This window comes from Saccopteryx leptura, chromosome 3 (assembly GCF_036850995.1).
Source record: "Saccopteryx leptura isolate mSacLep1 chromosome 3, mSacLep1_pri_phased_curated, whole genome shotgun sequence".
Taxonomy (NCBI): Eukaryota; Metazoa; Chordata; class Mammalia; order Chiroptera; family Emballonuridae; genus Saccopteryx; species Saccopteryx leptura.
Window position 1 is genome coordinate 11,275,006 of NC_089505.1, and position 7,613 is coordinate 11,282,618.

Consider the following 7,613-nt stretch of genomic DNA (forward strand, 5'->3'; position numbering starts at 1 on the left):
GGAAGCTCACATTTTTACGAGCCTCTAAATACCCATAATAGTAAATAGTGAAAATGATGGCTGTAATAGCAATAGCCCGAGTAATTATAAAGAAGGATATCTGTGATGGCCAGAAAGAAGAACAAGGAAGAGGCTATTTTTTCTTCCTTTGTGTAGAAATAAATGTCACTACCTATATCTTTAGAGCACTGCTAGTACCAAGGAGCCAATCACCACTCCCATGTAGGGCCATAAAACACCCATGGATGAGACCAGAAAGTTCTGCTCAACTGAATTTTTATCCTTTGACCATCTGATGACTCAGGAATAAAAAAATGTTCTAGAATGTGCTGTTCCATTCTCTTATTTTGAGTTGTCCAGTGTGTAGACGTGCTTGTTTTAGGTGTGTTGGGTTGTAGCATTGGGGGGAGGCAGAATTCATTTCCTGGAAGCGAAGGCTGCCCTGGGGAGGTGGGGGCAGGGACAGAGGCTCCATGTGGGGCGAGAGAGGGAGGTCTGCGGCCATGTCCCTTGCCTGAGGGCGGGGCCTGAGGGCAGCCTGGAGCCCCATGGGAGAGCCCCGTGGGAACAGCCGGGTGTGTGACTGAAGCCCCCACCCCCAGGGGACAGAGGAGACAGAGAAGCCAGGAGGGCCAGGCAGCAGCTGCAGCTCGATGAATGAGCAGGACTTCTTAGTCCCAGGGACAGCAGGCGGGAGAAAAACAGAGATGCAGAATATACCAGTGTTCATATTGTATTCGGCTACATTTTGTAACTTGTTCAGTTTTCTGTGGACTGGGATCTGGACCTAAGGAATTTCAGAAACACGGACACTGAGAATGTTCATCCCATACTACCATTATTATTCTGGGTCTCCCCGACAGTCCTTTTGTGGTAGGGCAGAGTTACGTTAATCAGAGTAAGAAACACTCAGGCTTTTATGGTAAAAAATACACTAAGAAATGCAAGTTGATGTTGTTTTTCTATAATCGGAAAAGGTCTGTATCTGAGCATGGCCTTCAGTTAAAGCATGCGTGCTTCACTGAGAGGTCGGTGGGATTTCCATTCATGTAGAGACGCTCAGCTCATGGTCTTACTATGTATCATTTTTTTCATGCTGAGAAGCTAACTGCTTCAGGAAAAAAGAGAGACTGAAGAAAGGCAGCAGTGGCTACACTGATTCGTGAGTTGGCATCCAAGAGCACCAGAAACCATTTGAATTCAGGTGGATGAGCTCCATGAGACACTGTTGGCAACGTCTGACTATTTCAGTAGGAAAGGGTGAAGCAGGTGAGCCCAGAGTGACCCTCACATTCCAAAAGGAAGCCAAGCGCAGAGACCCTTCCCTGAAGTCCTGCCAAGGGCTGGGCTAGATTTTACAGGTGTAGTCAGCTGGGTGGGGGCACAAGGACTCTCAGCCGGGTCCATTAGGTGGCTTACAGCAATCACCCATTTAAAGCTTTCCCGAAGGTAGTATGCCATTCTAAAGTCGTAGCTTTAGAGAACCTGTCTAGATTTGGATAAGTACTTCCTTGCCTAATGGCTACTATAGTTCCACAAGTAATAAGAAACCGCAGTGAAAAAAACCATTATTTACATTATTCCAATTGATATTTCCTCATAAATTACACTTTTGTTTTTCAGGCCCATTACATTTCCTGTGCGGTTAATTAGATGAGGCAGTTCCTTTAATTTACACACTATTTCCTGCAATTTACACTCATTTCTCAGAAAATGCTTGGTAAGCATCCCCATCCTTTGCTTCTAAAGAGCAGAGCAAGGTTACTGCGAGCCTCCAACAAGTGTTAATGCCTTCTTTGGAGATTGATTGGTTGCTTGTCACGGTCCTGCAGCGGGTGCTTGGATATGAGATGCCCATCAGAGAAACTGAGGCCATAGGGGAGAATGCAGATGTAAAGGACCAGACTGGTGAGAAAATGGATTGGTAAGTGGTGGTTCAGCACGGGGGACGGCCAGAACCAACCACGAACTCACAGATTATTTGTAAGTGAACGGCATGCTCTAAGAGAAATTTGAATTTCACATGCTGGATTATGGGTTTTTCTCCAATCTGCTGTCTTAATGGCTTCGTCTAGTCAACCCATGTACCCAAATTGATTTAGTAAGAACCTAGTTATAAGTGACACTGTGCTCTGCATTTCTCAAGCTTTTATTTAGCAGCGGAACCCTTACAAGAGTTTCAAGCTGAAGCCCAAAGACGAAAATGGGCGGCCTGCTTGAAGCAGGGGTGCCCCACTCCCTCCCCCTGCCTTCTGATTCTGGCCCCAGTTATCCAGTTCACGGACTCACGAATCACACTCATTCTGTATAAACCATGGCCAAAGTGTAATGCAGACGAACCAAGGACGGTGGTGTGGTGTGCAACCGTGTGCTCAGCTTAACACTTTGCTGCTGTCATCCTGAGGTTCTCAAGAACTTTTGAACAATTGTCCCTGCATTTTCATTTTGCAGTGGGCCCCGCAAATGACCGTATTTTTCGCTCCATAAGACACACCCCCCCAAGTGTGTGTGGGAGAGGAATACCCCTGCATCTTATGGAGCAAAAAATATGGTATTTTATTAAATATTTTAACACACCATTTGGTTCAGAACATTTTTTTTTCTTATTTTCCTCCTTAAAACCCTACCTAGGTGTGTCTTATGGTCAGGTGCGTCTTAGGGAGAAAAAAATACGGTAGTTAGCCGGTCCTGATTACAGAAGATCCTAGGAGGGAAAAAATAATAAACCAAACAGAGATGGTGACCCCGAGGAATTGACACTGTACCTCTGTTCCACTGATGTGAAATCTGACCTGAGGCTTTCTCCCCCGGCCCAGCCTCGGGAAGATTGCAGGGCACATCACTGTGGGCTCCTGGCTGACTGTCCTCCTGGTCGTGTTGCTTAGCAATGCACAGGCCTGTCTGGAGGGAAAGTCCCCTCCCTCTGGACTGGAAGGGCCCAAGAGACACTGAGCTTTCAAGAGCAGATTCTGGGCACTCTTTATTGGCCTCAAGTGGATGGAGTCTTTCGATAGTGTATTTAGCTTTTGTTTGTGTTTGTGAATCTGACTGAACTCCAGACTACGAGAGCTTATTCAGTTTTTTGGTTTTTTTTTTGCCTACCTGCCTTTTGGAAGCTCTTTTGATTTAACCAGGAAGTGTAAGGTCTCAAGTGTTTTCTGGGGGACCTGCCTGGGTTCTGATCAGGAGGAGGGGAGCATGATGGGGCCATGAGACGTGTGTGCGTGCGCAGAGGGGCGGGTCACCTGGAACCCTTCACTGCTCAACTCAAAGCAACCAGCATAGGCGGACACGCTCGCCTGCCGGGCCTCTCCAGGGCTCTCTCCCCCGCCCAGGTCCGCGATCTGGCTGGTGGCCCGGGAGCAGGACTTTCCTGTGCCCTGAAAGGGACGTCAAGAAAGAAAAAAGTAAAATCAAGTAGACACTGAAATAAACAGCATAGAAAAGAAGGGAATTGTTTTAGTTTTTGGTACACTGAGAATATGGAAGCATAGAAGGTTTTGTTTCTCTGTCGTTGCCGCTGGCTCTGATTCTCCACGTGTAGGGAAAGTGAGGTGAGATACAGCCACGTACTTGACTTTCCTGGTTCTCCACATGTAGGGAAAGTGAGGTGAGATACAGCCACGTACTTGACTTTCCTGGTTCTCCACGTGTAGGGAAAGTGAGGTGAGATACAGCCACGTACTTGACTTTCCTGGTTCTCCACGTGTAGGGAAAGTGAGGTGAGATACAGCCACGTACTTGTCTTTCCTGGTTCTCCACGTGTAGGGAAAGTGAGGTGAGATACAGCCACGTACTTGTCTTTCCTGGTTCTCCACGTGTAGGGAAAGTGAGGTGAGATACAGCCACGTACTTGACTTTCCTGGTTCTCCACGTGTAGGGAAAGTGAGGTGAGATACAGCCACGTACTTGACTTTCCTGGTTCTCCACGTGTAGGGAAAGTGAGGTGAGATACAGCCACGTACTTGACTTTCCTGGTTCTCCACGTGTAGGGAAAGTGAGGTGAGATACAGCCACGTACTTGTCTTTCCTGGTTCTCCACGTGTAGGGAAAGTGAGGTGAGATACAGCCACCTACTTGTCTTTCCTTTCTCAGGCCAAGACGCTCTTCATGGGATTGCATGAGTTTGAATGATTCTGCTGGTCCTGAAAGGCCGGGTCCCTGGCTGGCTCTGGGGTGGGGTTAGTGCCCTCACTACACGTGTCACTTATGACTCTTTGGTGGCAAATGACAAAAACTGAACTCAAACTGGCTTAGGCAAAAAGGGGATTTGTTTGAAAGGTTTTGGGCTGACTCTCGTAAAACCAAAAAAGAAAAGAATGTGGCTCATCTCAAGAAAAACAGGGGCCAAAGTCTTGGACTTTTAGGACTTGCTTGATCTGTTGTCTCTGTGCCTCCTGACTGTTCTGCTTCTGTCTTCTGTCCCATCACCAGGTGGGGGCTTCCGCATGGCCCACATGACTGCAAACATGGCGGACCACAGTCCCCAAGCACTACACCCCAAGCCCAGTCACCGAAGAGATATTAGCTACTCTGCTTCAGGCTTAGTGCTAGTGACTGTAGAAGAAATGTGTTTGTCCTGGCCTGGGGTAGTTGTTCACCTGGACTGAGGGGCTGAGGCTGGGCATGGAATCACAGTGACAATGTGAACATATGTAGATGGTGTGTGCGGGAGAGCGACAGCCTCGGAGACGGGGGAGCTCAGCCCACACAGGAGTTTTTACTCTACGGACACAAACTATTTCCTTCTCTGACAAGTGGCCAGACTCATGATAGTGGAACGCTATATATGGCAGCTCTCAGTTTTATGAAGGACTGTGACAAAGTTTTGTTTGATATTTGAGGTGAGAAGATGAAGCTGTGTGAGGTGATAGACTAGCCGCAGGGACAAGGGACACCATAGGAGGGCGAAGGGAATAACAAAACCAACTCAACTGGTTTTCAGGAGGGGTTTTCCAGCAGAATCTGACATCTACAGTGGGCAAGTTGGTTCACTGGCGTGGGGAACCGGGAGCATCCCAGGTCAGGGGGAGGGGGATGGCAGGGAGGGGAGGGAGGGACACGAGGCCTCAGGGGATGCTAGGGTAACAAGTAGGGCCCTTCCTGACAAAACCAGCTCAGGGCAGCACACACAAAATGCAAAGGGGTGGCTAAATAGTGCACCCTGGGGAATGAGCATGCTTCCTCCCTCCTATTCTTAAAGTGGGCGTCGCCTGGGGCCAACCCTAGAGCAGCGCCTGAAAAGAATGCCTGTTGAGGGAACTCATTCCAGGTGAATGACCAACAAGTGCAGATTAATGAGCTCACACCAACCAAAGGAGAACTGACCCAGGGCCTGTGATGGGACTCAACTCTAGGTTCCATTTCATTGAATTAATATATTAATAATTTAAGTGAAGAGATAGAAAGTCTGACCAGCAGATGTATGCAGGATAAAGAGTGTGCTAGGAGACAGAACCAGGAGTCATAAAAATGTGATGAGCTGAAACAATGGGTGTGAATAAGAAGAGAAAACATAGTTCTTCTAAGGGTAACGCCCTCCAATAAGGTTTAAAGACAGTCAACGTGGCAGGCACTGGATGGGGGCGTGGTGGCTGGAACATCTGGCAGTCCCTGTGAAAAGGAACTTAGTTTTGGGTCGTTCACTTGAAGTTCCACAGCGTGAATGAGAATTCCTTCTGAAGCAGGTCTAAGAGCATCTGGGAAATGGGAGGGAATCGTCTCACTGTCTCACGCTGTCAGATGATATTCATAATTTTTGTTGGGTTTTTAGGAAAATCTTTTCCTATGTAATAGAGACACATTAGAACTGTCCAGGGCAGGAGAGGGAATTATCTGGAACCATGTCATTAGAAACAACTCTTTAGGGAGCTGGAGATGTTTGTCGAAGCCTCGGTGTTGCTCTCCAGAAGCAGTCTTTCTTACTCTGAAGTGGGACCAGACTGGGGCGTTCTAGACGATCCAGTGTGGAGAAACCAGAGGCCACTGTGTGGACTGGAACTTTGTCTTACAGTAACTAAGATGTGAAACAGTGATTTACAAAGCGAGTGCTGTTCTCACGAAGCGACGGACTCGGCACCCCCAGAGTTGCCTGCTTCTGTGGAGGGCACTTCTCCTTCAGGTTCGAGGTCCAGCTTCTTAATCTCTCATCTTCCCTCTGATGAGGAAGCCAGCAGGCCAGGCTCCGTTCCTCGCTCTGCCCATAAACAGCTGAACGACTTTGGGTCGGTCACTGAGCCTCCACGAGCCTCTGTAGAAAGAGGAGGGTTAATGCCTCCCGCCCTCTCCTCCTCAAAGCATCCTTACCGACTTCACATGAGAACACACCAGGTGAGAGGAGATTGAAAAGCTGCAGCCCCTCCCCCGAGGCAGGGCTGTGTTCTGACTGCTCCCTTTGTGGGCTTTGCAGACAGCTCCAGCCCCCGGGTTCCCAGCTTCCTGCAGCCTCGCTCTGTTGACGTTTCATCCTCCGGAAAGTTTTGTTCAGTAGTTTACACTCATGGCTTTGAAGCTATCTATCAAAACTGCTCTGCCAGGAACTGCATTAAGATGTTGGCAGCAGGTGGCTGACTCTCCCCAAATGTGCTGCTTGTTCCAACAAAGGAACATTGGAGAAGGGTGCAGCGCGGGTCTCGCCTCTTCCTGCCAAACCGCACATATTATGATGCCATCTAAAAATCTAAAGAGGCGGCTTCCTCCTCAGGAACTTTCCACCAGATTAGAGTGTGCTAGCCTCCACTAATCATTACTTTCTGGTTTTTAATAAATAAGCGAGGTACCAGCTTTGAGTCATCGCCCCGTAGCCGGTGGTGTCACGTTGCCCTAACTTCCTGCACTCACCCGGCCGGGCCAGGGCTGCCTCTGAGCAGCACAGAGCGCTCTGTACGCGCCGAAGGACGAAGCCGGTTTGCAATTCCATAAAACACTTGGAGGCTTTCAGAAGGTGCTATACACATCAATAAATAATAATAATTTTCACCCTCTCTTCTTTGTAAAACTCCCTTAGAAGGTTGAAACTAAAATTTCTTTCGCTATTGATTTTGTCCTTCTCCATTTGGTGCGCATTGATTTTCCCCTTTCCTAATGGAGCAGAAGCCAACAGAGCCGTATTTCATTTACTTTGCTCTCTGAACCCGGCAGCACAGCTGATGCGAGCAAGACCGCAGGCTGCTCCCGGGGACGCCAGAGGCAGTTGTTTAACTGGAGGGCACAGGGTCTTCTCAGACGGCCTCATGCATCAAGCACCCAGTAGGTTCCTGGCCAACCTTTGAGTTTAGTGTAGGTCAGAATACTCCGACTGATTCAGGAAAGAAAAGAGCTTTGAAACGTGGAGTTATATATGTGGGAGTGTTGCCAACAACTAGAAACAGAGGGAGGAGGGTAGGGCTCAGAAGGGGAAGGGTGGATGGACGATGAGAATGTATTTATCTTAGGCTGCTGGGGCTGTGACAACAACGCTCCCCGGGCTTGGTGGCATCAGCAACAGGCGTTTCGTTCTCATGGTTCTGGAGGATGGGAGTCTAAGGTCAAGGTTCCAGAATGGTCAAGTTTCCGGTGAGTGTCTCTTCCTGGATGGCAGAAGGCTGCCTTCTTGCTGTGCCCTCACATGGCGG